Below are 25854 nucleotides of genomic sequence, written 5' to 3' on the forward strand. Positions count from 1 at the left end.
CAGTCATTAAAAGTGAGCATCTTGGGTTTGGTGTGATCTGGTCTAATTGGAGTTATTTTGCGTGGGTGGAGAGGATCGTTTTAAGATTTTTCTTAACAGATGGAAGTTTCCTATCAAAAGGTTCTGTTTTTCCAGCAGGCACAGGGCCCAGGCCCACGTGCTGGAAAACACCCTTCCTGTGCACCTTCTCTGCCAGACTGGATCAATGACTTCCTCTCGGTGAGTTCCCCTTTTTGCTTATGCTGGTAGGGTACCCAGGGTGACCCATTCATTTTTGGGGCTTTCCACTGAACTTGCACATCCATGTTCACCGTGACTATACTCACAAAAGTTAAATGGAATCAAACTAGATTAGATGTTCATCAATAGTTAGATGAATAATCAAACTGAGATATATATGTATGTGTGTGTATGTATGTATGTATACACATATACGGGCGGGGGCGGGTTGAGAGAGAGATTTTATTCAGTTGTAAAGTAAGTATAAGATTTGCAGGACATGTTCAGTCACCCCAGTCAGGATATAGCTGAGGAACCCATCTTTTATATTTTCAAGTATGCACTTTTACAAAGAGCTTTGTAATTATCATCTTACATGTCACTTATTCTTCCTATATGCCAAGAACTGTGCTGAACACTTTACACAGATTATCTCATTAAAATTCTTAAATCAGCCCTGTGAGACATACAACAAATTGAGGCTAAGGGGAGGTTTCTTTCAAGGTCACACTGTTGGTAAGTGGAAAAGCTGAGATTAGAGACTAGGTAAAGCTCAGAATGTGAATGGTTCATTCATTCCTCTGACCACCCATTTATTATTTAATCCATTCAAGGATTCATTGAATCGATTTTATGGGACAGATACAGTCTAGGAATTAGTTTCAGCGTGGCTGTTTCTGGTGGTGGCTCTATGACTTCTTTCTTAATCAGCCTCCTTTTCCCCAGCATTCAGTTTAGTTTTCCCTTCCTAACTCTGCTCAAGACCCAGCAATACCATTTTTGGGTATATATCCAAAGGATGCTCAATCGTGCCACGAGGACATGTGCTCAACTATGTTCATAGCAGTATTTTTTTGTCATAGCCATATCCTGGGAACAGCCTAAATGCCCCTCAACCAAAGAATGGATAAGGGAAATGTGGTACATTTAAACAATGGAGTACTACACAGCAGAGAAAAATAATGACACCTTGAAATTTGTGGGCAAATAAACGGATCTAGAGACATCATATTGAGTGGGGCAACACAGATCCAGAAAGACAATTATCATATGTACTCACTTATAAGTGGTTTTTAAACATAAAGCAAAGAAAACCAACCTACAAATCACAATCCCAGAGAACCTAGACAACAATGAGGACCCAAAGAGAGACTTACATAGATCTAATCTACATGGGTAGTAGTAAAAGACAAGATTTCATGAGTAAATTGGGAGCAGAATAGGGTTGAACGTGAGGAAAGAGGGAGGGGGGTGGAAAAAATGTATAGCTCAATGAAATCGGTAAAAAAGGAAAAAAATTTGTTTGAGGCTACATTCTTAACCCAATTAAGATTGTTTACAAGATCACATATGGCAACAATACATTGTCCTTATTCTAAAATGGTTTCAGATATTGCCAAGTTTTTTAAAAGTAGTTATTGTTTTCATAGGATGTAAGCAATAATGTGAAAGATAAGAAGAGATTATAAAATGACCATCTGTGACTCAGAAATTGGGGGTTGTTAAGACTAAAATCTAAAAGTTTTTCTACTCAGATGATGACATTTATATGATACTCTAGACTGGGATATACCTTTTTATTTGGTGCCTTTAAAGCCTCCTTGGTCTGAAATATTCATGAGTCAATGAATAATGAACTTTTGAGTAATTTTTCTGTATAGAAGATCATCCCAAGGTTCATCATTGTGATAGCCCCTGATGGGTTCAGAATATAAAAACAACATATGCTTGTTGTTTGACTTTGGATACTTTCTTCTGTTTTGTGACAGGATCATTTGTCACCATATAATAGGCTGGCCCAGAACTCATGATCCTCTTGCCTCAGTTCCCTCACAGCTTTTGTTAGCATTATATATTATAAACCCTTTTCAGCACACCCAGAGGAAACAATAGGTCCTTAGTCAAATAATGATCTGAATTTTATTCCAACCTTAGACCTTACTTACTTTTTACATTATAGTAACCTATTTCTTTAAAATTTATTAATTCTGTAATTTAGTTTCTTCGTCTTTGTCCATATTCTGCTACCTTACTTCTACTTTTTACTTCTTAATATTGAGAATTGGACCCAGGACCTTGGACAGCATGAGCCCACAATCTTTCACTGAGACACAACCCTTTCCTGTCTTTCCAGTTTTTCAACTGACTCACTTGCTCCCAAGCATAGGTATATGACTTTCAGAAAAATCAACTAGAAAAGTCAGTAATTTTTAGTTTACTGTCATTTATGATCTTCTAAAACTGTGCCCACTAATAAATAAATTCTAAAACTTATATTAGAATGCTATTTTAGTATGGTAAAGACAGGTTACATTATGATCAAGAATTATGTTTTTGGTTCCAAGTTTTATTTTTTGTTAAGAATCATAAAAAATAAAAGGAAGAAAGAAAAACATAAGTCAAAAATAACAAAAAAAAAAAGAAAATGTCTAAGTAAGAGAGTGGCCTGTGTTGTGGATTCTCTGTTATTTAAAAAAAAAAGACTTTGTATTATTTAACCCTTTAATAAAGACAATTTGCCTTATTCGCATTTCCCACAATCCCACCAAGCTGTGGTTCCAGTTGCAGAAATGATTGTACTACTCAGAGCTGGAAACCTCAGGCTAGGCAATTCTGAGACCTGAGTCCTGAGCTTCTCTTCAAGAAAAAGGAAGCATTTGTGTAACTAACAAGATTTAAGATCCTTACGCATTTTTTGTTTATTTATTTATTTATTTGTTTATTTTGGTTTTTTTGAGACAGGGTTTCTCTGTGGCTTTGGAGCCTGTTCCTGGAACTAGCTCTGTAGACCAGGCTGGTCTCAAACTCACAGAGATCCGCCTGCCTCTGCCTCCCTAGTGCTGGGATTAAAGGCATGCGCCACCATCGCCCGGCTCGCATTTTTTATTTTGACGCAGGCTTTCACGCTGCAGCCCAGATATGCCTTGAACTCGTGCAATCTTTCTGCCTCATCCTCCCATAGTCTGATATTACAAACATGAGCCACCACACTTGGTTTAAGGTCAGGGACCATCTTAAATGCAGAATGCCTAGCATACCCAGTCTTTAATGGTGGTTCAATAAATTCTAGCAAGAAAAATTAACACAATAATGGTTATAAGAAATCCTTGATATGATATTCAATGTTAACAACTTGGGCCTTTGGTGTTATATATAGTTAGTCATCACAATGTTTCTTAAATTGTTAGCATAATTACTACCATTTTAGAAGTAAGAACACGGAGATTCAGAGAGGTTGAGTAACTTGCTCACAGTCACACTGCTGTGAAGTGGAAGGGCTGAGATTCAAATTCATGAAATCTGGCTTTAAAACCTGCCCTCTTAAGCTTGCTACCATAACCAGAGCAATGCAAAACTAAAATTATACCTCCACTGCTTCAGGTCTCAGTTACTATGTTCATCATATGTGAATAACAATGCTACATGCTTGCACAGCATTATGAGACATAGTAGCTAGCATGTAAGAAAGTATCTGTCACATAGTGGGCATTAATGTCATCTGCCTTTCCTTTCACACCAATCAGAACAGGGAGGAATGAGGGGACGTGGAATGAAGGCATAGTGGTAGTGGAGCTAAACACCAAAGTTTCAGGGTCAGATACTTCTGTTCCAGAAACTAGCCATGAACAGTCTGCAGATAGGTGGTCAGCATCGGGAAGACTTGAGTCATGGCCTCAGCCACCACATTCCTGAGTCTAAGGTCGGGAAGGTCCATAGGCAATGACCAGGACTCTTGAGTCAAATCAGAGGTTCCAACCCTCTATTCAATTTCTATATCGCTTGGAGCTGATCGTCTGACTCTGGATACAATTCCTATAGCTGAGGGGGTGGGTGCCTTGCCTGGTGTCCAGGAGCTTTCTTTAGCTGACTACATATGGCTCCCGGTCTCAGAGATAGACTTCAGCTCCTTTCAAGGAAGGATTTCCCAGTAGAAGGGAAGGAGTCTGAATCTGATGGGGAGCTCTCCATTTTTTTTTAAAGTGTGTTCAGGTACTGTTAAACACAGGCAGAGGCCCACTGCCCCGGCAACCTCCTAAATCCACCGCAGCTATTTATTCAGGATCCATTGGCTGAGGCAGAGTGGAGGGCAGTGGAAAGCACGGAGTATTGTCCTAGTCTCCAGAAAGGGCAGGAAAGGTTTGGAAGGGAAAGCCTCACTACAGGCCTAAGTCTGCATGGTACCAAGAGGAGGTATGTCTCCCATGTTCTGGAAATGATGCAGACTTGAATGTTGACGTCAGAGACCTAGTTACAGACAATTGAGAAGGGGATTAGCAGCACATTGCTCTGTTGAGGTTAGGTAGAGGAGAAAGAACACCAAGAGAAAGGTGCCACTCCTGCCACAGAAAACTCGGTGGAGAAGGGGCATTTAATCCAAGCAGATATATAACAAGTGCGGCCAAGAGGAGTTGGTAACATGGAAGACAGCACCTGGCATACAACAGGCACTTAGTAAGAATAAAGACTTAGCAGGGACTCCCCTCCCCAGTCTATGGAGCGCAAATGGAGGGCCTCACAAAAGAACCATGAGGCTGAGTACCGGAGCAGATACAACATGGCCCATATCTAGCGTGAGCAGACAGATCGGGGTAGAAGAATAACCTACTCATAAACAAAAGCATAGCCTGCTGAAAAGGGCACTGAGAGCCAAGATTAGAAGGCAGAGTCCCAGTATACAGATGGGCCAACTGAGTTCAGCTAATGGAAAAGGACTGGCCCTGGAAATCTCTGCACATGAAGCTAGAGGAAAATGTAGGCCTGGCTACAATGGAGCTAAAATCAAGAGTTAATACACTCAAAATATGCACCAACAACCCAGATAACCTCTTAGTCCCAAAGGGTTCCCAGGCTGTTTGGTGTGGTAAATTGACTCTAGCTGGAAGCCTGACTCTTCCCACTGTCTCCCTCTCCACACCCCCTTCTCTCTCTTTCTCCCTCCTTTCCCCCTTCTCCTCTTTCCCCTCCTTTGCTATCTTCCCAGAACCCTGCCCTGCTAAAGGGAGGAAAGCATCAAAAGTAAATGCCTTATTACAAAGCAGCCTCTGTTCATTGCCTTGGCTGTTGTTAGAGGGGCAGGGAAAGGTTCTGCCTCTGTGCATGCTTGCATGGGCTCAGGAGGGTACCGATGAGGCAAAGTTTGGGACTCAGCTACATATATCTGTCTTCTCTTTGTCTCTTCACATTCAGCATGAAACCTAGAAATTAGAAGTGCACAGTGAGATGCACCATGTTCACCAGCACTGTCAGATAAATAGCAACCGTATTTTCAGGTATGATATATTCCACATGTTGCATGAGATATAGATATATATTTATATGCACTTTATCATTTAGCACAGAAACTTAAATAAGTTTCCTCTAATTTGAAGTCCTACAATGATCTTCTCTTTTTAAAACTTTTCTCCACCCTTTTTATTGAAAACAGATTCTTTTCAAGTTCACTATAATCTGAATACAATTTCTCCTGACTCCCTTTCTCTACTCCCCCCAGCTCCACCCAGTCTCTTTCATCCAGGTCCACTTCCTTTCTTTCTCTCATTTTAAAAAAACAGGCTTCTAAGATATAACAAACCACAACAAAATAAAATATAATAAAACAAAAATAAAGAAAAATAAAAAATAATGTTTATTTTTGTATCTTGCATTCTATTTTCTCCACGTGCTAAGTGCTGAGATTGTAGGCATGAACCACCAGTCTTGGCTAAGAGGATTTGGGGGGTGGGTTCTATTGTTTTTTAAATTGATCAATTTGTTTTGTAAATTTCATTTTACATTCCAACCACAGTTCTCCCTCTGCTCACACTCCCCATGCCTCCCCACAGCAGCCCACACCTTCTCTACTTCTCCAGAGGGGTAAGGACACATTAATTTGGGGCAGTACCAAGTCCCTCTTTCCTGCATTAAGGATAGCATCACATCTCAACACAGAGAATGGGCACCAACAAACAAGGCTGAGCACCAAGGATAGATCCTGATCCCACTGCTGGGGGCCCCCACAGATAGTCCAAACTTCACAACTATCTCTCCACATACAGAAGGCCCATCTGAGTCCATCAATTACTGGAGAAGCCTCTATAATGATAGTTGGGGTAGTAACCAATCTGATAATAGGGGAAGGCTGGTTCAGGAACCCTTTCCACTACTGCTAGGAATCTTAGCTGGGATCATCCTTGTGGATTCTTGGGAATTTCCCTAGCACCAGGTTTCTCCCTAAAACCATAGTGACTCTCTCTATCAAGTTCCCTCTTTCATTGCTTTCCCACTCCATTCTCTATGACCATCCTGTTCCCTCATGTTCTCCTTCCCCATTGCCTCTCCTTCACCACGGCCTCACCCCCAGTTTACCCAGGGGATTTCATCTAATTCCCCTTCCCAGGGCGATCCATGCATCCCTCCTTGGGGCTTCCTTGTTACCTAGCTTCTCTGGAGCTCTGGATGGCAGCCTGGTTACCCTTTGCTTTACATCTAATATACACTTAGAAGTGAGTGCATACTATGTTTGTCTTTCTGAGTCTGGGTTACCTCACTCAGAATTTTTTTTCTAGTTCCATCATTTAAGCTGCAAATATCATGATGTCTTTTTTTCTGAAATAAGAATAATACTCTATTATATAAGTGGACAGCATTTTCTTTATCCATTATTATATTGTGAGACATCTAGGTTGTTTCTAATTTTGGGCTATTGGGAATAGAGTGGAAATGAACATGGAATGGCTAGTGACCTTCTGGGAGGTTGAAGTGTCCTTGGGGTATATGCCCCAAGTGCTATATGTGGAATATGAGGTAGTTTGAGTCCCATCTGGAGTACAAGTATTGAAGAGATCAGGATACAAGGAACCTATTTAAACACAATAAAAACAATTTACAGCAAGCCAACAGCCAGCATCAAATTACACGGAGAGAAACTCAAAGTGATTCCACTAAAATTAGGAAGAATACAAGGATGTCCACTCCCTCCGTATCTTTTCAATATAGTATTAGTTGACCTAGCTAGAGCAATAAGACAACAAAAGGAGATCAAGGGATACAAATTGGAAAGGAAGAAAAGTCAAACTTTCATTATTTGCAGATGATATGATAGTACATATAAGTGACCACAAAAACTCTACCAGAGAACTCCTACAGCAGATAAACACCTTCAGTAATGTGGCAGGATACAAGATCAACACAAAACAATCAGTAGCCCTCCTATATAGAAATGATAAAATAAAGAGAAAGAACTCAGAGAAACATCCCTTTTTGCAAGAGCCACAAATATAAATTATCTTGGGGTAGCTATAACTAAACAACTGAAACACCTATATGACAAGAACTTTAAGTCTCTAAAGAAAGAAACTGAAGAAGATATCAGAAAATGGAAAGATCTCCCACGCTCATGGATGCTCTTGCATAGGTAGGACCAACATAATATAAATGGCAATCTTACCAAAAACATTCTAGAGATTCAAAGAAATGCCCATCAAAATCCAAACACAATTTCTCACAGACTAATAGAACAATATTCAACTTCATGTGAAAAAAAATTACAATAGTTAAAACAATCCTGTACAATAAAGGAACTTCCAGAGGCATCACCATCCCTGAATTAAAACTTCACCATAGCGCTGTAGTGATGAAAACAGTTTGGTATTGGCATAAAAGCAGACACATGGACCAATGAATTAAATTAAAACCCCAGGTATTAATTCCTCTGGGCAATGTGCCTTGCCTTCTCTGAGGAGTAGATGAAGGTTGTGGGGACGGGTAAGAAGAGGGAATGGTCTGAGGAGAGGGAATAGAAACTTGGATGGTATGTAAATGAAAAAAATAGATTGTTTTCTTTTTAAAAATACTCACTTTTCTAACTCATCTGAACATACATGAAATATTTATTTAATGATTTTGTATATTGAGACATATACTAGGTGATGTATGAAAAGAGGACATATTTCAGAAAACCTCTCATTTTTGAAACTTACAAAGCATGCGGTGAGATACATAAACATGCAGAAAGTGACAGCACCTTAGGGTTTTGTGAACCAATAGCTACCGCACATTTAGTTATTGCCGTAAATGGAGTGATGGACAGTATTGGCAACGTTAAGAAACAAAATGAGCAGCCTGACCAAGATTATAAAAACTGCCTTTCAAGCCCGGAAACTAAGGCGTCTTTTAAAAGAGAAAGGAGGTATGCTAGAGAGGGTTTCAGGAAGCTACTCATACTCTCAAATATGACCGCATATCAGCAACATATTATTATTAATTCCCCATGATACTGGCATGTTGAACCACCTGCAGGTAAAGTTGAAGTAAAATTGATGGGACTGAGTAATTCAAAGTATCATTCATTGTTAGCTTACCATGCTTCAAAGAATATAAGGTTTGTTCTTATAATTGTTGTTGTTATTATTTTTATTGTTATTATTTTTCCTTTGATTGAAAATAGATTGTTTTCTCATGCAACAAATGTCCCAAGAATCCTATCAAAGCACTAAACTCAACCTGGAATCCAGTATGCTCAAAGGACCTGATGCAGACCCTTTGCAGAGACTCTGAACGTTGGCGCGGTTCCTCTGACTTCACAAGGGCTTTGATGAAGCTGTTACCAGGTGTGGGGATGTAGCTCAGAGGTAGAGCACATGTTTCGCATATATGAGGCCCCGGGTTCGAGCCCCAGCATCTCCAAAACAATACTTTCAACCTTTGATTTTCTTTTTTCAGGATGTTTCTGTACAAGGTGTCCCAGAATTTAAAGTCCCGTGATGAGGTTATATATGCATAGCTAATTATTGGATAAAATTGCTCATTTGTCACCGTGACAGCAATGTTCATCTTTGTGACGACATTTCCATAGATACCACCATGGTCTGGTGAGTACAATGTGGTCGGGCTTTTAGGGATATGCTTTGTTCACAGAGCGGAAAAAAAAAAGAAAAGCTCTGCATTCGTAGTGGGGACAGTTTCTCTAATGGGTATGCTTTCTTGGGTGAAAACAAGGGTGAAGAGTTCTTCCTTTGAGAGGAAGTAAGGGAGGGCTGGGCGGAGCCATTCCTGGTTACTAAGGGGGAGGCAGCATTGCGGTTGTCATAGAAACCGGGGTCATTATGGCGACTCTTTTCAAATGGCGACCGGACGATGTCCTGGAAAGGAGCATTCAGTTCCTGGTGTTTGGACTGAGTTGAGCTTATGGATTCCCGGAGGTGAGCACCAGAATCTTTCTGAGGGTTGGGAGGCAGATGCAGGGATTCAAGACCCAAGTAGGACCACTCCTACCTCGGGGTTTGCAGCCTGTGTTTCTCCGGAAGGAGAGAGACTTGGGACCATTCTGCCTCCTCCTGTGCTGTTCTGTACAGGGCTGTGCTGGAGCCATTGTCCAGGAGGGGAGTTGTCGGAGAGTGAGCAGGAGGGAAATGAGGCCAAATGAGCACTCTGTGATCCCGACTTCCCACTCTGTGCGTGAGATTGCTCGCTGACATTTGAGGTTTTCCGTATGTTTCATAGAAATGTTAGAAATGTTTTATCAGATATATGTATTTCTAACTTTTCTCCTAGCCTCAGACTTATCATCTCAATTCTCATCCATGTCTTTGGAAGAGCAGGAGATTTTAAATTGTAAGATCCCACCTTCTCTAGTTCTTCAATTACGGTTTTTATTCGGTGTCTTGTCTGCGATATCTTTGCCTGGCACTCAGTGACAGGGATTTTCTTCTTGTGTTCTGTTTGACATTTATAGGCTGATTTTTATATTTTTACATCTGTAATTTATTTTGAATGGTCTTCACATATGATACGATGTAGGTCCTAGTTTATATTTGTGGGTATGGATATACACTTGCCTCAGTATTGCTTCCTGAAAGGCCATCTTTATGCATCAAATTGCCTTGTTTATTTGTGAAACATCAGTTCTCCAATTATCCAATCATGGTACATATGCCAGTAATCCCAGTGCCTGGGAGGCTGCAGCAGGAGTATGGTCAGTTCTTCTCAGCACACACTACACACACTACACACAAGCTTGATGCCAGCATCAGGTACAGGAAAAATGTTGACTCGATATAGGCAGTGGTCTGTAAATGTGTGGATGTGAGCGTGGAATGTTGGTTTTGGACTTTTTCTTGCCAACTTTGATTCAATAGCATGCTGGTCCAATTACTGTAGGTTCAAACAGAGGTCTCCTATCAGGCAATGCTGTTCTCTAACATTTGTCTGTTTCTAAGGTTTACACAAGCTATATATTTAGTCTACAATGTTTAGAGTTATCCACTCAATTTTTAAAAAGAATAAGTGCTATTTTGTTGTTAGTGCATCGAATCTGTAGCTCAGTTTTGAATCAACAGACATCTTACTAATAATGAATTGTTTGAGCCGCGAACATAGTTGTCCTTCATTAAGACAGGTTGTCTCCAATTCAGCAATGTTTGGAAATCTCTCGGCCTATCAGCACTATGGATCTATCTGTCGGGATAATGCACAAATATTTGTACTTTTTGATTCATCTATAACTGCTATTATTTTTTAAACAAATTTATACATATTGTTTTTTCTGTGAACAAATTATTAAATCTTCTGTAAACTGTCAGGAAACAAGTGTCAATGAAACTTACAAAGGATATTTTTTGTTGAAAGCATGGATTATCCCATGATGAAAACGTTATTTGATGTGTAATGCAGTTTGTCGTTAAATTCTTATCGGCATTTACAGGTTATTATTGACAGTCTGAAACAAATGAGAGAAATGTCCCAGAGACAAATCCATGGCCATCGTCACAGGAATCTCATTCAGACCACATAATTTAGTAGCTCTCACCATCCTGTGTGTGGTCAGAGATGAGTCTGTTGTAACGTGATTGTAGCCCTTGAGCTCTCAGTAAATACCAGGAAGCTAGGAGAGTGAGAATGAGAGGTGTCTGTGTGTGTGTGTACAGGAATTCCTTGGCAGAGGCTGGTCTGCAAAGCCTGGTTGATTGACTCTTAGACCTGCAGTGATATGGAGATGGTGGAAGTCGCAGTCCCAATGCCTAATTACAGTTTCCTTTGTGTTCTCTTGAGCCCATGAGTAGCCACTCCTTGGGCCCCCTGTGTTGGACTTACCTAACACCTTGTCACTAACAGATGACGTTGGACCTGACATTTAAAATATCAGAATATGTCTCCTTAACAAAGCTCTAAGCTTCTGCGAGTCAAAGTACTGCGTGTCATCACATAGCAGCTAGAAGCTGAGGTTTCTCTGCTTTACCATAATAGTCTACTTAATATTATCTCCAATGCACTGAAGGAGAGTCTATAGTTTCTTCATTCTGTTATTATAAAAACTTCATGAAACTGTTTCCACATTGTAACATGCAATTTGTACTAACATAAACCTGTCTCAATCATGTTTATTCACAGATATTTGATTCCAGAATGAACTCACTTCTTCCTTCGAGGTGAGAGCTGTGTGTTTACATTGACAATTGTTAGTGTGTGTTGTGTATATGCTCATGCTTGTGCAGATATCTCCCTGGATATATATGTGTGAATGTTAGTTAATCACTTACTGCTGTGATAGGTTATGTGTTATAATTCTCCTGGTCCTCTTCAATGATGACCTGGTGTGTAGTACACTGCTTACTTATCTCCATATTTCTTTACTCATGTGCTGACTTATATCAGTATGGCTCAACACCCATTTTCCTAAACTGTTTTCATCTATTGCCGTTCTCTATTTCCATGCTCCATTTGTCCCAGTATTGGCTAGAGGAATCCATTTAAGATGGCATCAATGAATACTGCAAATTCACCTTAAGCTTAGGAGCTCACAGCCCTGCTTCAGGGAAAGTTTGCCCCAAATTAACAGGTCTGCTCTGGTAGGGGAGGGTTACCCCAACCAGGTTGTTACAGCTCTGCTTAGATCCTCAGAAGAGTAACAACTCTGCTCTGCTAAGAGAAACTTTTCCAGGTCTGCTCCCCTCTCCTCCGCTTGACTCCAGTTGAAGTCATTGCTTCTCTGTTCTTCTTAGGCAAAGAAGGTCTTACCCAAGCCTCATTCAAGAGATTCACTGGGAGGGAAGAGTCCAGGAGGTGGCTGACCCTGCAAGAGTGTGAAAGGCAGCTACCAACTGAACAGGTACAGGGTGGTTTCATGCTCAGTGATTAGCTTGTTTTCCTGCTCTGGGATTGGTTCCTTTTATGCTGAGAGATTGGTTAGTTTGTTTCGCTGAATTGGTAAGTGGAAGAGTGTGTTTCTGTGGCTTTGGTTTCAGGGGCAAAGTGTGTTTATTTCACTGGCCTTTTTAAAACGTTGGGCTCTGGTTTCAGGGCCAGTGAATTGATTCTAGTCTCAGGGTCAGTGTATGTTTCTTTTGCTCTGGTTTCAGGATCAGGGTGTGCTGCCTTGGACAGAAAGGGGTGTTGTTTCCCCTAGAAACAGATATGCAGTCCATTGTGGGCCAGCAAGTGAGTGCTGAGAACCCAGCCCAGGTCTTCTGTAAGAACAGCAAGTCCTGTTAACCATGGGGCAATCTCTGAAGTCCAAGTCACCAAATATAAAACGTAATTTGTATTTTTCCACTTTTCCCCATAATGACAATAGACATCTTCTTATACTCAGGTAGGTATAAGTTTCATTATTATTTACCAATCCATAAAGTTTCTTTATGTTACTTATGTTCTCATACCCAACCACTGCCATACCCTGTCTGCAGAAAACTACACAATCTGATATTATAGACAAATTTATATATGCTGGAATGTATTAGGATAGAACCAGAGTTTAGAGACATCTGGCCTTCATTTATCTTGAATATATGTTTAAATTTATCTCTTTTGTTTCCCATGATAATTGTTCATTCTTAATATTAAATAGTGTAGCATTGTATAGCTACACGGCAAGTTTTATAATTTAGTTTATTTCATGTGTATATATGCTTGCCTACATATAGGTATGAAGAGCGCATGCATGCCTGTTGCCCATGGAAGCCAAGAGAGGACATTGAATCCCTTGGCACTGGAGTTAACAGTTGAAAACTGCCATGCTGGTTTTGGGAAATGAGTCTTTGCCTGTTGTCTGTTGCTGAGGTTGTTTTCAATTTCAGTGCCTTGTATATAAAGCTGTTGTGAACTGAAATAAATTAGTCTTTAAAAGAAAATATGTCCTCTTTCTCCAGGTCATATATTTGGGTTGTGATGGCCAGATGACAATTAACATATGAAGAAACAGAAAAAGATTTTTCCAAGTTATCATCCTGTTTTCCATGGCCACCAGCAGTGGGTATGGGAGAGTCATCCTCCACAAACTTGCCAGGTCTTTGTATGACAAGTCTTTATTTCTGAGTATTTTATGGGGTTGTCTAGAGTCCCCTCAGAGTCACCTGTTGATGGAGGAAGGTCATTGGCTAATAAAGGAACTGCCTTGGCCCATTTTATTGGTTAGAAGATAGGTGGGAGGAGTAAACAGAACAGAACGCTGGGAGGAAGAGGAAGTGAGTTCAGACTCCACAGCTCTCCTCTCGGGGGCAGACGCCTCAGAGAGACGCCATGCCCCGCTCCTGGGCAGACACACGAGATGAAGCTCCGACCTAGAATCTTCCCGGTAAGACTGGTGCTCACAGATTATTAGAGATGGGTTGATCGGGATAACAGAATTAGCCAGTAAGGGCTAGGACTAAAGGGCCAAGCAGTGTTTAAATGAATACAGTTTCCGTGTAATTATTTTGGGTAAAGCTAGCCGTGGGGGCGGCCGGGTGCCGGGGATGCAGCCCCGCCGCCCTTATTACTACAACCTGTCTCTCTTCCCTAAGTGTTAAGGATGTTGCTGCTGTATGTTTCTCTTAGTGGAGCATCTACTCACCCTTCTGGTCAAGTTTTATTTCCTGAATTGTCTATTTTCTTAGTGTCTCCTTTAGAAGCTTTCTGTATTCTGGATACAAGAAGACTGTCATCTGATATACAATTTCCCACATTCATTTTCCCAGGTAAGAAAAATATGTTTCTATCATATATTTGGAAGAATAGATATTTTCTCACTTTATGGAATTCGTAACACTCCAGTTCTTCATTTAATGAAAGGGGGTTTGCCATATCTAAGAAGTTTGTTTGTAATTCATGAACCTGAACATCCAATTGTATTCTGCTACAAGATTCATGTTTAGGTTGTAATTTGGACTTCTTTTAGGTTTATTTTCCCTATTTACTGAGGGTCTGCCTGTATGTCTGTGTGTGCCAAATACACGTTTGAGTGCAGATGCCCACTGAGACCAGAAGAGACTGTCAGTTCCCCTGGATCTGGAGTTACAGACATCTGTCACCCACCATATGGGTGCTGGAAACTGAAGTCAGGTCCTCTGCAATAGCAAAAGGCACTCTTAACTTTTGAGATATCTCTCTAGTCCTGTGTAGATCATTTGTTCATTCTCGATTGACTTTTGTATCCTGCGATATACGATTGTCTATATTTATATTTGTGCATGGGGAGGTCTGCTTGTCCCAAAATAAGACAGAAAGACAGGGCATTGAAGGGGATATGAGAGGGAACACACAACCCCTCACCCTGTAATCATTTTTACATTTTTCTGACATTCAAGACACCTCAAGCCAACTGATAGAGCCAAAATTACCTGCAGATATGATGCAACTATTCCTAAAGACATCCCAAATAATGTTTAAAAATAACAACAAATAAACTAGAGTCTGAAGATAGGGTGTCAGGAGCTGTTTGCTCCTAAAGTCATTACAGGGACCATCACCCTGGGGAGTCTGCAGAGAACCCCACACCCCTAATTGTGTTAGGAATCGTTCTATTGACAGAGCCTACCCCATACCCAAATTGGCTGTTAATGGAGAGCTATCTGTTAGTGGAACCCGCCCCACATTCCAAACTATCTAGAGAACTAGGTGTGTCAACTCCTAGTTGTGAGTTCCCCGCCTATGTGACCTGACAGAATGTAACCTCCTGGCCTAGTGACCAACGTGAACTACGTGAACCATGCGACAAGAGTCCAGGCCCTTGTGCCCCCCCCCCAATTCCTTACCCTATATAAACTGTAATATAAACTGTCTCTAATAAGCGCAGGCTTCGACAAATCTACCTAGCCTTCTTCCTCTTTCCCCCCATATCTTCCAGATAGTGCCTCTCCGGGACCCTGGAATAGCTGAACTGCCAGGTGGGTTACAGACCCTAGACTGAGTAACCCACCCAAAGCGGTTTACAGTGGCGCCCGAACCAGTGACTCGGAGCATGGCCAACTATTGGATGAAGATGCGCGGTCCCGGGACAACAACAAGAAGATAAAAGAAGATTCTGTGGCTGTAGAACTCAGACACATCTGCAGAATGAGGTAGGCGCAGGATCACTGTCGTCCAAAAAGATATGGGACTTTCAAAGGAAGAGAAATTCATACAGGAATTTGCGCACGCCTTTAATCCCAGCACTCGGGAGGCAGAGGCAGGCGGATCTCTGGGAGTTCGAGACCAGCCTGGTCTACAGAGCGAGTTCCAGGACAGGCTCCAAAGCCAGAGAGAAACCCTGTCTCAAAAAAAAAAATCAATCAATCAGGGAGAGAGGAGTAAGAGTCAAAAAGAGAGATTTATGTGTTTGCTTTATGTGTTTGCTTGCGGACTCAAAAGGGAGTCCCTCGAGATGCGAGAAGTTAGGGTACAATCCACACAGCTATGCCTGCCAAGCAGGCTGGCTGCTAGGGCTAGAGAGCCTATGTCTTTAACCCCCTGCCATATGGAGCAAAAGCTGACAGGCAGGTTTGCTATAAAGGAATCTAGACTCAAAAAGCTGCAGCTTCATTTAGGACAGTAAATATGCTTCTTTTCCATTTTTAAAAATCTTGCTTCTTGGTCAAAAATCTTTAGTTTGTAGGTGTCTAAGTTTATATCTAAGGTAGATTAATTTCAGTACTGTGTTTCTGTAAAAAAGTTTTAAAATCAAAGATTGTAATACATTCAGAAAATTTTTAAAATTGTTTAGGCTATCCTGAGTTTTCATTTCTTTCTCATAAAGTTGAGGTTTGTTCTTTCGAGTTCCGTGAAAAGTTTTGCTATAATTTTAATGAACATTTACATTAAAATCTGTATGTGAGTTCTGTGAAAAATGTTGCTATAATTTTTTTTAATTTATTTATTTATTGTGTATACAACATTCTGCCTCCATGTATGCCCACACACTAGAAGAGGGCACCAGATCTCATTACAGATGGTTGTGAGCCACCATGTGGTTGCTGGGAATTGAACTCATGACCTCTGGGAGAGCAGCCGGTGCTCTTAACCACTGAGCCATCTATCCAGCCCGTTGCTATAATTTTTAATGGACATTTACACTGAATCTGTAGATTGCTTTCAGTAAAATTGTCATTTTTGCTGTGTTTCTTCTGCTTTCCCAAGAAAGTAGGGGATCTCTCAAGATTTAAAATTCTCATACAAGTTTTTCCATTTGTACGGCCCGCTCTTGGGTGGGAGTCGTATTGTTTCAGCTTGAGGTTCTTTCCTGCTGACAGGTGTTGCTTCAGGCTAAACTGCTGAGACTCCAGCCTCTCACTAAATTTATCAAGGGCAGGAGTTATACTCTACCAAGTGATAATGGTTAAAAATAAAAAACATTTCTGCCTTCACACGCAGAGATTACGGGACTCAAACTTCTGTCCTGCTTGCTTAAAGTTATTCCAAGATATTTTGTGGTATTCATGGATACTTAAAAGGATGATGTCTCATTTATCCTAGGTGTAAAAGAGGTACATTTGGGTTATTTTCAGATTCTGGCTATGATAAGTAACTCTGCTGTAAGCAAGTCTGAGCCCATGGTCTTATGGTTAAACAACTTTGTATTTAGGCCCAAAAGGGTTATTGCTAAGTTTTGAGGTAAATATTTGCCTAATTTTAAAAAAATAGACATAATGGGGGTCCCCCAGTGCTGGGGAGACTCTCACTCAGGTCTCCCCATGGCTCGCTGGAGGCCGGCCTTGCTGAGGTAGTGCACGTGGCTTTAGTTGGGGGGGGTGGGGGGAGGAGTTCAGCCTCTAGTGACCTAAAGAGAAAATTTTTGAAAAGGGGCCACAGCCCAGTGGTCCAGGAGGGTCATAAATTCCAAAAATACAGTGGTGGTCGCAGGAGGACAGCTGCCTGCCTTGGGACCACTCCCAGGGTCATAATCCACTAGTTCCTAAAACAGTACTGTGATAATTGCAGCTGGAAAACCCGTTTTTCGAGGTAAAGGTCTGGCTTTGTCTTCAGACAGTTCCTGGTACAGGGTCGCTGAACAGGCTAGTCCTGGATTTTTGATCCTTCTCTTCCTGATGAGGGAGTCTGGTTTATCCAGGTTTTTCAATACTATGTGTGATCCAAAGGTGACTGTCAGTTTGCACTTCCAGCAATGGAGTTTTTTCCCTACCCACATTTTCTTAAGCATAAATTGTTAGCAGTAATTTTTAATCTTGGTCATTTTTGCAAGGATAAAATAAAATCTCAGAGTTTTGGTTTGCATTTCTCTGAGGGCTAAAGGATGTTCTGCTTAAACATTTTTTAGGTGTCTCTCATTTTTAAGTTCGTCTGAGAGTTTTCAGATTAGGTCTGTAACAAATATTCTTATTGGATTAATTTTTAATAACTAATTTCCTGAGTTCTTCATATATTTTTGAAAGGGATTTATGGTAAGTAAAGATCTTTTCCCACTCTATAGCCTTGTTATACAAAAGTTTCTCAATTCAAGAGATCTAGTTTATGGTTTCTCACAATGTTTGTGCCACTGAGGCTGTGTTTGAGATGTGGCAAAGTGTACTTCAAAAAATTTTTTCTCTGTGAGGTTCAACATAATTTTTATATGCTGAGGCCTTTGGCTCATTTAAACTTAAGTTTTGTACATGGAGATGAATATGGATCTATTTTCATTCTTCTACATGTTGGTGTCTAATGAGGCCAGCATTATTAGTTAAAATGCTTCCTTTTTCCATTTTCCTATCTGTAAGGCAGACTTAAAACTTAAGAGGAGGATAGCTTGCAAACTTTTGGTTGGATGTCCAATGGTTAAAGCTCTAGTTATAATAGTCTTATGAGGGACCTTGAGCCAATAGATAAAATTCTTACAAAAAAAAAACAGTTTTCAATAGAAAGCTTAAGCAAGCTGCCTAACAGATACTCAAGAAGGTAAAATATAAATCAAAAGGTAAAGTATGCAATAATCAACAAATACAGTATATTAATTATAATTCAGCTATGGCAAGTGTGTATATTAAGTACAAACTTATTCTACAACAGTTTTATAAAAAAATGCTGTTTGTGGCTAAACCTTCCCAGTTTTGCCAGTTAAGATATTAAACTCTTAATTTAAAACAGTAGCCTGTCTGATACAAAAGGACAGGATAAAAGCTGAAAAATTGTTTGACAGAATATTGACTATGATCAGTGTTTCTTATACTAAACAATAGATTCATTGATAATTTTAAGACTGGTTCCTGGACAATTGTCTTTGCTCAATTCAAAGGCAAAAACAATAATCTTTTCCCAGATCATTGCTACAATTCACACAACTGTATTTTGCTAATGTTATAGCAAAAAATCCCTTAAAGAATTTTATGCTAATTTTTAGCACATTTCCCCAAATTTATTTTTGTTTTTATGCTTATATCAAATACAAAAACATTCATAATATTATAGAATATTATACACTCACTAGGAATGTTGATAAAGATATTTGTTTATTCATTCACTTGGAGTTCTTAAGTAAAACAGTATAATAGAAAATAAGTTAGAAAAGACTGTATATTCCAAAATCCTAAAAGTGATCACTTAGGGGCAGTATAAAAATACACAGAGCATTGCTATCATGAAAGTTAACTAAACCGAGGCGCTTGTGTGAGCCCCCATGCTCACATTCTCACTCAGGCTTCCCCCAACGCCTCAGCCACACCCCCTCCCACTACTCCCGCCCCACTCCAGGCCATGTGGGCTAGAAGTTACTTTCTCATACAATCCATTGGGTGTCCACAGTATTGGGGTGGTAGTCCGAGGCCAGCCTGAGACCCTTCCTGTGTACACACAGGACTCACAGACTCCCACTGTCCCACACAGGTCATCTGACTGTGACCTTGTCCAGCTCTTCCCTCTCAATAAGAGAACCAACTACAGAAGCCTGAAAGGTCTGTCAGCTATGAGGAATAGGTTCACAGCAGAGGTCTAAGTGTCACGGTTAGGCCACAGGAGATATCCATTTCAGGACCCTAAGAATATTTTATTAACAATTAACAAGTTTTCCTCTTTTTATGTGTGGTATTAGGGCAAGAACAGGTCTACGTGACTTCCTTCTAAGGGGCAAAAAAAACCCAGTCAAGAACAGCGAAGCTCACGGTCTCTGCCACCAGGTGGCGTCATAGAGCAGTCCACAAGAACCTGGATGGGTGGTGGCAGCCACTCTACCTATCTCCTCCCTCCTCCTGGCTCCACAGCTGTCAACAGCTGACCCAGAAGAGATGAGGTAGGGCAGGAGGGAGTTTTCTTAGCCCTGGCAAGACAGAATGAAGACCCAAACGCCTTTCTTCTTCTCTTTTAATCTCTTTTAATACCTAGATATAAAGATCCCAGAACCGACCACAGTAACAACAGCTGCATGTTGGCAGGTCCCTTCCAGGGCTGTCCTGAGCACCTGCCACGTGCCCAGCTCGCAGGCCCCGTTCTAGGAGGAGCTGGGGCTTGGGACTGCCTTCAGCCCACAGCCTCTCAGACCTCTGTTGGAAATGTGTGGTCCCAGTGGAGGAGGTCTTCCCTTGAACCAAGATGAGGGTTATTACTTGTGGAGAAACTTCATTTTATTGCCCAGACCCTTTAGGAACTTATTGACTCCGCTGTGTTCTCCGCTGGGCAAGGTTTCGAGGTATTCCTGGGCTCGGACCTCAAACAGACCTTTGGCATCCTGCCTGCGTAGTTCCCGCTCCTGGATGAAGCCACGGAAAGTCTGGGTCTCCATGAAGACCTGCAGGAAGCGGCGCAGGCTCTTGGAGGAGACAGCTTTTCTGAAGGCCTCTCGCTGCAGGCTCCTCTCCTCGTCCGAGGTCAGGAACGAGGAATAGTGGCCCACAATCTCCACGAAGAATCGGACAAAGGCTTCAGACGCCACCGCATTCAAGGGGCTGAACTCAGGGCCATGCACGCAGTCCAGTGGGCCTCCATCCTAGTCACAGGCCAGGTCATTCCTCTGCTCCAGAATGTGTTCCAGGGCTACCTGAAGCTTCCGGGGCAGAATGGAATCCTCGTCCTCCATCTGTCTGAGGAACCGATCATTGATGAGATGGACCACAAGGACCTCTTCCAGTGGCAGCTCCCTGAGCAGCGGCAGTGAGCTGGAGAGCAGCCCGATGAGGAAGGGCGTGGGTGAGCACACTATGTCAATCGTGGCGGGTGGCAGCACTGGGATGTAGGTGTGCTGCCAGCTGAAGGGGTAGATGAGCGCCACCACGGCATGGCAGCACTTGGACAGCGTGCTGAGTTTGTCCGCAATGAAGATGACCCTCCTTTCCAGGAGCAGGGAGGCAAAATCACTGATGAGGTGCCAGACGCTGAGGGAGGAGAACAGAGACTCAAAATCCACGTGCTCCAGCCGGGAGTCCAGGGGCCAACACAGCTCAATCACAACAGTCCCCGAGCTTGGCAGGAAGTTCTTGACAACGATGATTTTGCCCAGGACTGGGAAAGGGGCTTCCATGATGCTCCTCATGAGGGGCTGCACCAGAGCAGGGGAAATGCCTCTTCTCTTTTCCACCTCATCCAAGAACTTTGAAAAGAGGCTGAAACATCCCAGATGGCTCACAATGCAATAAACTTCAGGAAGCCTCTTCCCTTTGCCTCCAGGCAGCAATCTTTGGCAATAACCGAACCTTCTGCTCCCGTCTTCTCCAGTTAAGACAAATGAGAATGTTTCACTGGTAAACTCCTGGATGGAAGCCCAGTCCTTGGCGTCAGGAAAGCAGAACTGGGGCATTGCCTTCAGCTGGTCCTCAGCCTCCCTTATGAACTTGAATGACTTTTCTAACTTCAGAGGAAACTGCTGGGTGAGTTCTGGCACATAGGCAGCCCCTGCCTGCTTCTTGTGCAAAGACACGACCACAAAGTACTCGAAGAGTTGCCTCTACTGGTACTCGCTGAGATCCCGGTCAAGCGTGGAGTAGCGAGGGGCCTGCTTCAGGCGGGACTTCACATTGACCAGGCGCTGGCTGTGGGCTTTCAGCTTCTCCTCGGTGTCGCTGTCAGACTCGCTGTTCTTGTCTGTCACTTTTCCTGAGTTGCTCTCCGTGGACTGGGATAGCCTCTTCACCCGTTTCTTTCCTCTCCGGGCCTCATAAAAGGCATTGATCCGCAATACCAGCCTGGGGATCTTTTTCTTCTTCCTGCCATTCTGTAGGTCTCCGAGGTTAAAGAAAGTGTCATCCGGGTTGCTAGCTGTTTAGGGGGGGCTGGCTCTCACTGGGGACCCAGCTCCCTCCCGACTCAGCTTCTGGGTGTCCAGCAGTTTGAAGTTTCTTCTCTCTGAATTTTGCCTGAAAAATGCAGACTTGGACAAGGATTGCTTGGTGAAAGTGTCCGGGATGGAAGAGGTGGGAGATCCAGGGAAAGTCAAGACACACTTCTTGCCCAGGCAGCGGCCATGTAGCTTGATGTCCTCATACGGATTTTCCTTCATAGGTGGATCTAGAATGTCTTCGTAGACGTTCTCCGATAAAGTGCATGTGAGTCCCAGCTTGGTCTGTGCGTACCAGTCCACCCTGCTGCTCTCAGAGGAGGACTGCAGTAGGTCTTCAAACTCATAGGACTTCCTGTGGTCAGCACTGGGTCTCTGCTTCCCAGTCCACAGTCTTCTATTCACAGAAGTAGGAGGCGGGGAGGAGGGTAGCGGTGGGGGAGGGGGAGGTAAAGAGGGCAGGGGAGGCAGGTTTCTCTTCTCTTTCCTGAAGCCAATGCCTGAGCTCCCAGGACTGCTGTCCTTGTCCCCTTCTCCTGCATGTTTGAACGTTCTGCGGGGCTTGGGAAGGGGGTTGATGAAAGGCTTCGGGGACACTGCCTGGAGCCCGGGTATACACTCTCCTGGCCTTTACACTCCTCTGAAGCCTCAGGGCCTGGCTCCTTGTCCTCCAAGGGGTGGGCCCTGCGGCCAGCTGCAAAAGCACCCCCACTTCCAGGACTCTCGGGAATGTGCTGGTCCTCTTCTGCTTTGTCAGGCAGTGTGGGGAATAACGAGTCCCCAGCAACTGGGGGTCCAAGCCAGCAGAGCCATCCTTCAAGGCCTTCTCCAGTCTCCTGACCTGTTTGAGCGCGGAGAGGTGGTCACTCTGAAAACGCAAGTCACTGGGCTTCAGCTCGACACCTCGGCGCTGGCTGGGCTCCGGCTGCCCATCACTCTGCCTCAGGCCTGGCCACCGGTCTGTGTCCTGACACGTGGTCTTTGCTGTCCTTCTGCTGTCATTTTCCAAGCTCTCTGTTTCAAGCCTCAACCCATTCTTTGTTCTGGTGACCTCGCTGCCTCTCCGCTCTACCCCGCAGGGTGGCAAGTAGTTCTCTTGGCCCTCCGTTGGCCTGGCAGGCTCAGGAGTAGGTGGCTCCTTCTTGCCTTCCCACTTGGATATCTTGTCCTTTATGCTGAGGGGCTCGGTCTCGGGTGGATGGCCCAGGCTTCTGGACGCTGCCAGGCTGCTTCTTCGAGGGCCTGCTGGCCTCTTTAGCACCGAGGTCTGCAGCCGGGCCATTGATGATCATACTGGAGCCGAGCATGTCCACTCTTGCCTCCAGCATGAGGTTGTGGGGGTTCCTTGGGGAGCTCCTTCCCAAGGGCAGTGCTGGATTAGACTCTCGAGAAGGAACAGATCTCCCAAGTGGCCGCCTTCCAAGAACTTCCCCAGCCTTTGAACCCTCTGCCTTGATCCTCCCCGCAGGCGGGTTCCTGGGCTCATATTGCTGATGCCCATGGCGGCGGCGGGTGGGGGGGGGCTGGGGCGCCAAGGTCTGCTGCCCTCAGCGCCTTTGTCCTCATGGCCTCCCCCGCTGCCACTAGCCCCTCGGGTCCCTTGCGGGCGTGCCTTTTATGCTAAATTTTACAAATGGCTCTTCCAATGGAAGAACTGCATATAGGGCTAATAAAAAAATTGTGGAGCATAACAAGGTTCCTTCAAAGCAAATCATAAAAGTTGCAAGCACATCCTGATGCAAACAGATCTGGCATGATAACACCAAGCTGATCTTTGCTAGGGAATGGTGGAAAAAGCCCTTACAATGCATTATGAAAAAACCCGACCTATATATATTTTGGGTCGATGATATGTTTATGCTTTTTTCACAGAAAGAAAATAAAATCTGGATCTGGATGATGTCGAGGCTGCAGCCGCCCCACAAAGGAGTTCCAGAGGCAACTGGGGAGAGGTCCTTGGTCCGGCCTTTCCTGCCCCCAAGGAGAGGAGCACCTGATAACAGAACCTGCTGCTCCACTCTGCAGGGTGTCATACTGCCTCTAGAGAGTCAGGGAGACGCGGCTGAGATAAGTGCCAGGATGTGCTCCAGATAGCTGAATCCAGCTCACCTCACTCAGAAATCCCACCTGCCCTGGAGCACAAATGCTAAACTGCTTCTGCAGCTTGAATTCTGGTTTGCTTTGGAGCTAAGGTGCAGACTAAACAATTGTTTTAAACTTTGGGACACAAAACTCATTTTAATTAAAATGTTAACCCTTCTTCACTTAAGAAGGGGGGAAGATTGGGGTTCCTGTCACTGTTGCTCAGAGACTGGAACTGGGTGCTGGAAACTGAAGTCAGGTCCTCTGCAATAGCAAAAGGCACTCTTAACTTCTGAGATGTCTCCCTAGTCCTGTGTAGATCATTTGTTCATTCTAGATTGACTTTTGTATCCTGCGATATATGATTGTCTATATTTATATTTGTGCATGGGGAGGTCTGTTTGTCCCAAAATAGGACAGAAAGACAGGGCATTGAAATGGATATGAGAGGGAACACACAGCCCCTCACCCTGTAATCATTTTTACATTTTTCTGACATTCAAGAAACCTCAAGCCAACTGACAGAGCCAAAATTACCTGCAGATATGATGCAACTATTCCTAAAGACATCCCAAATAATGTTTAAAAATAACAACAAATAAACTAGGGTCTGAAGATAGGGTTCATCCTTTAATATCACTGGATGTCTTCCAGAGGATCCAGGGTTGATACCCAACACCTACCCGATGGTTCACAACTGTCTGTAACTCCAGTTCCGAGAGATCTCATAAAGTCTGGTACTGTCTGTGGGCATTAGGTACTCATGTGGTGCACAGACTTCCCTGAAAAAAGCATTCAAAAGCAGAAAATGAAAAACGCAATTATGCTTACTTAGGGGCAGAGTACTTGTAGCCTTGAGATGGATGATGATAGCACTCTATTCTCTCGCCTAAGTCACATAATACCCTTACAATTTAATTTACTGAAAGAAATTTTAAAAGGAATAAGCACATTTAAAAGCATTGCTTTTTATTTTCATTTTTTACTTTTTAATAACCTATTGAATATTTTTTCCTAATGGAAAAATAGAACCCATTTAAAGAGTAAAAATATTCTTATAGTTAATTTAAAAACCTGAATATAGGCTTTAATGTAATTTAATCTTGAAATTTTCTGAATTACATTCTTTCAGCAATGTAACTTGAGAGCCATAAAAATCCTCCCATGTCTCCCTCTCCCACTGTACCTCCCTCCCTGCCCACCTCACATACCCTTTGCAATGACACCTAATCTCAAGTCTCTCTCCAGTCCACTCTCAGGCCATCATGCAGGAGCCATCCTTATTCTGTGTGAGCTTCTATCCACAGGATTAATAAGCTCACAACCTTTGCTTCATCCTGGCTGTTTCTGAAATTCTTTACTGCATCCTAGATTCATCTTTACCAGGGTCAAGGTCATCAAAGGGACAGGGTGATCCTCAGGCTGCTGGTCACTGTACTGGGCTGTTCCCCCCAACCACCACAGGGAGTCCCAGAAAAACTCGGTGAAGAGCATATGCCTGCTTCACTGAAGTGTCTTTGAGTCTTTGCTAAAGGTGTTCCCTCACACATGTGTGACTCTTCTGTCCCCTTCATATTCTTTTCTGTCTTATTGTCATTTCCAATCAGGCACGCTGTTTACATTTCTCTAGGTTTACAAGGAGTTTGGATGTCAGGTGTTCATCCTCCGAGTTTGTTCCTTTACAAGGTTGTTTCAAGCTGGGGTTTTTCATATTCACTGTGAGTTTCAGATTAAGCCCATTAGTTTATGAAAAGTCTGTTAGAGTTCTGTTGGTATTGCACTGGATCTATAGGACTGTATGAGGAGAACAGACACCTGTATATTCCATCACATGAAGATGATTGTAGCGTGAGTTCTAATTGGTCTTAATAATAAAATCTGGAGTCAGATATTAAGTGGTTGGAGCTATAAGATCAGAACAGCAGAGCAGCCAGACACTAGTTCTTTCCTCGACAAAATCCTCAGACCAAATGGAGCATCCTGTCTCTACAAGACCTCAGACTGACTGCCTGGATCTCCTATCTCCTCCCACCTTATATTCCTCTATTTTCCCAGCCACATTCCTTTCATTCTCCATCTCCCTCGTGCTGAGATTAAAGGTGTGTGACACCAAAGCACTTTGATGAAAGATGTGAGTCACCACTGCC

The 25854-nt window shown here is 42.9% G+C and overlaps 1 long non-coding RNA gene, 1 other non-coding gene and 1 pseudogene across 2 annotated transcripts; 2 read left to right on the forward strand and 1 right to left on the reverse strand.

Annotated features, from left to right (window-relative positions):
* The first annotated feature begins 8811 nt into the window (after positions 1–8811).
* Positions 8812–8883, forward strand: Trnaa-cgc. Its single transcript has one exon. It is a non-coding gene; the product is annotated as a tRNA-Ala (tRNA).
* Positions 8884–14088: 5205 nt separating this feature from the next.
* LOC121437027 lies at positions 14089–19861 on the forward strand. The gene is made up of 3 exons (XR_005972919.1): positions 14089–14150; positions 15299–15512; positions 19741–19861. It is a non-coding gene; the product is annotated as an uncharacterized LOC121437027 (long non-coding RNA).
* Positions 19862–19878: 17 nt separating this feature from the next.
* On the reverse strand, positions 19879–23098 carry LOC121437028 (annotated as a pseudogene).
* Positions 23099–25854: the final 2756 nt, after the last annotated feature.

This window comes from Microtus oregoni, unplaced genomic scaffold (assembly GCF_018167655.1).
Source record: "Microtus oregoni isolate MIOR12 unplaced genomic scaffold, Mior012 000050F_ref0000143, whole genome shotgun sequence".
NCBI classification, from domain to species: domain Eukaryota; kingdom Metazoa; phylum Chordata; class Mammalia; order Rodentia; family Cricetidae; genus Microtus; species Microtus oregoni.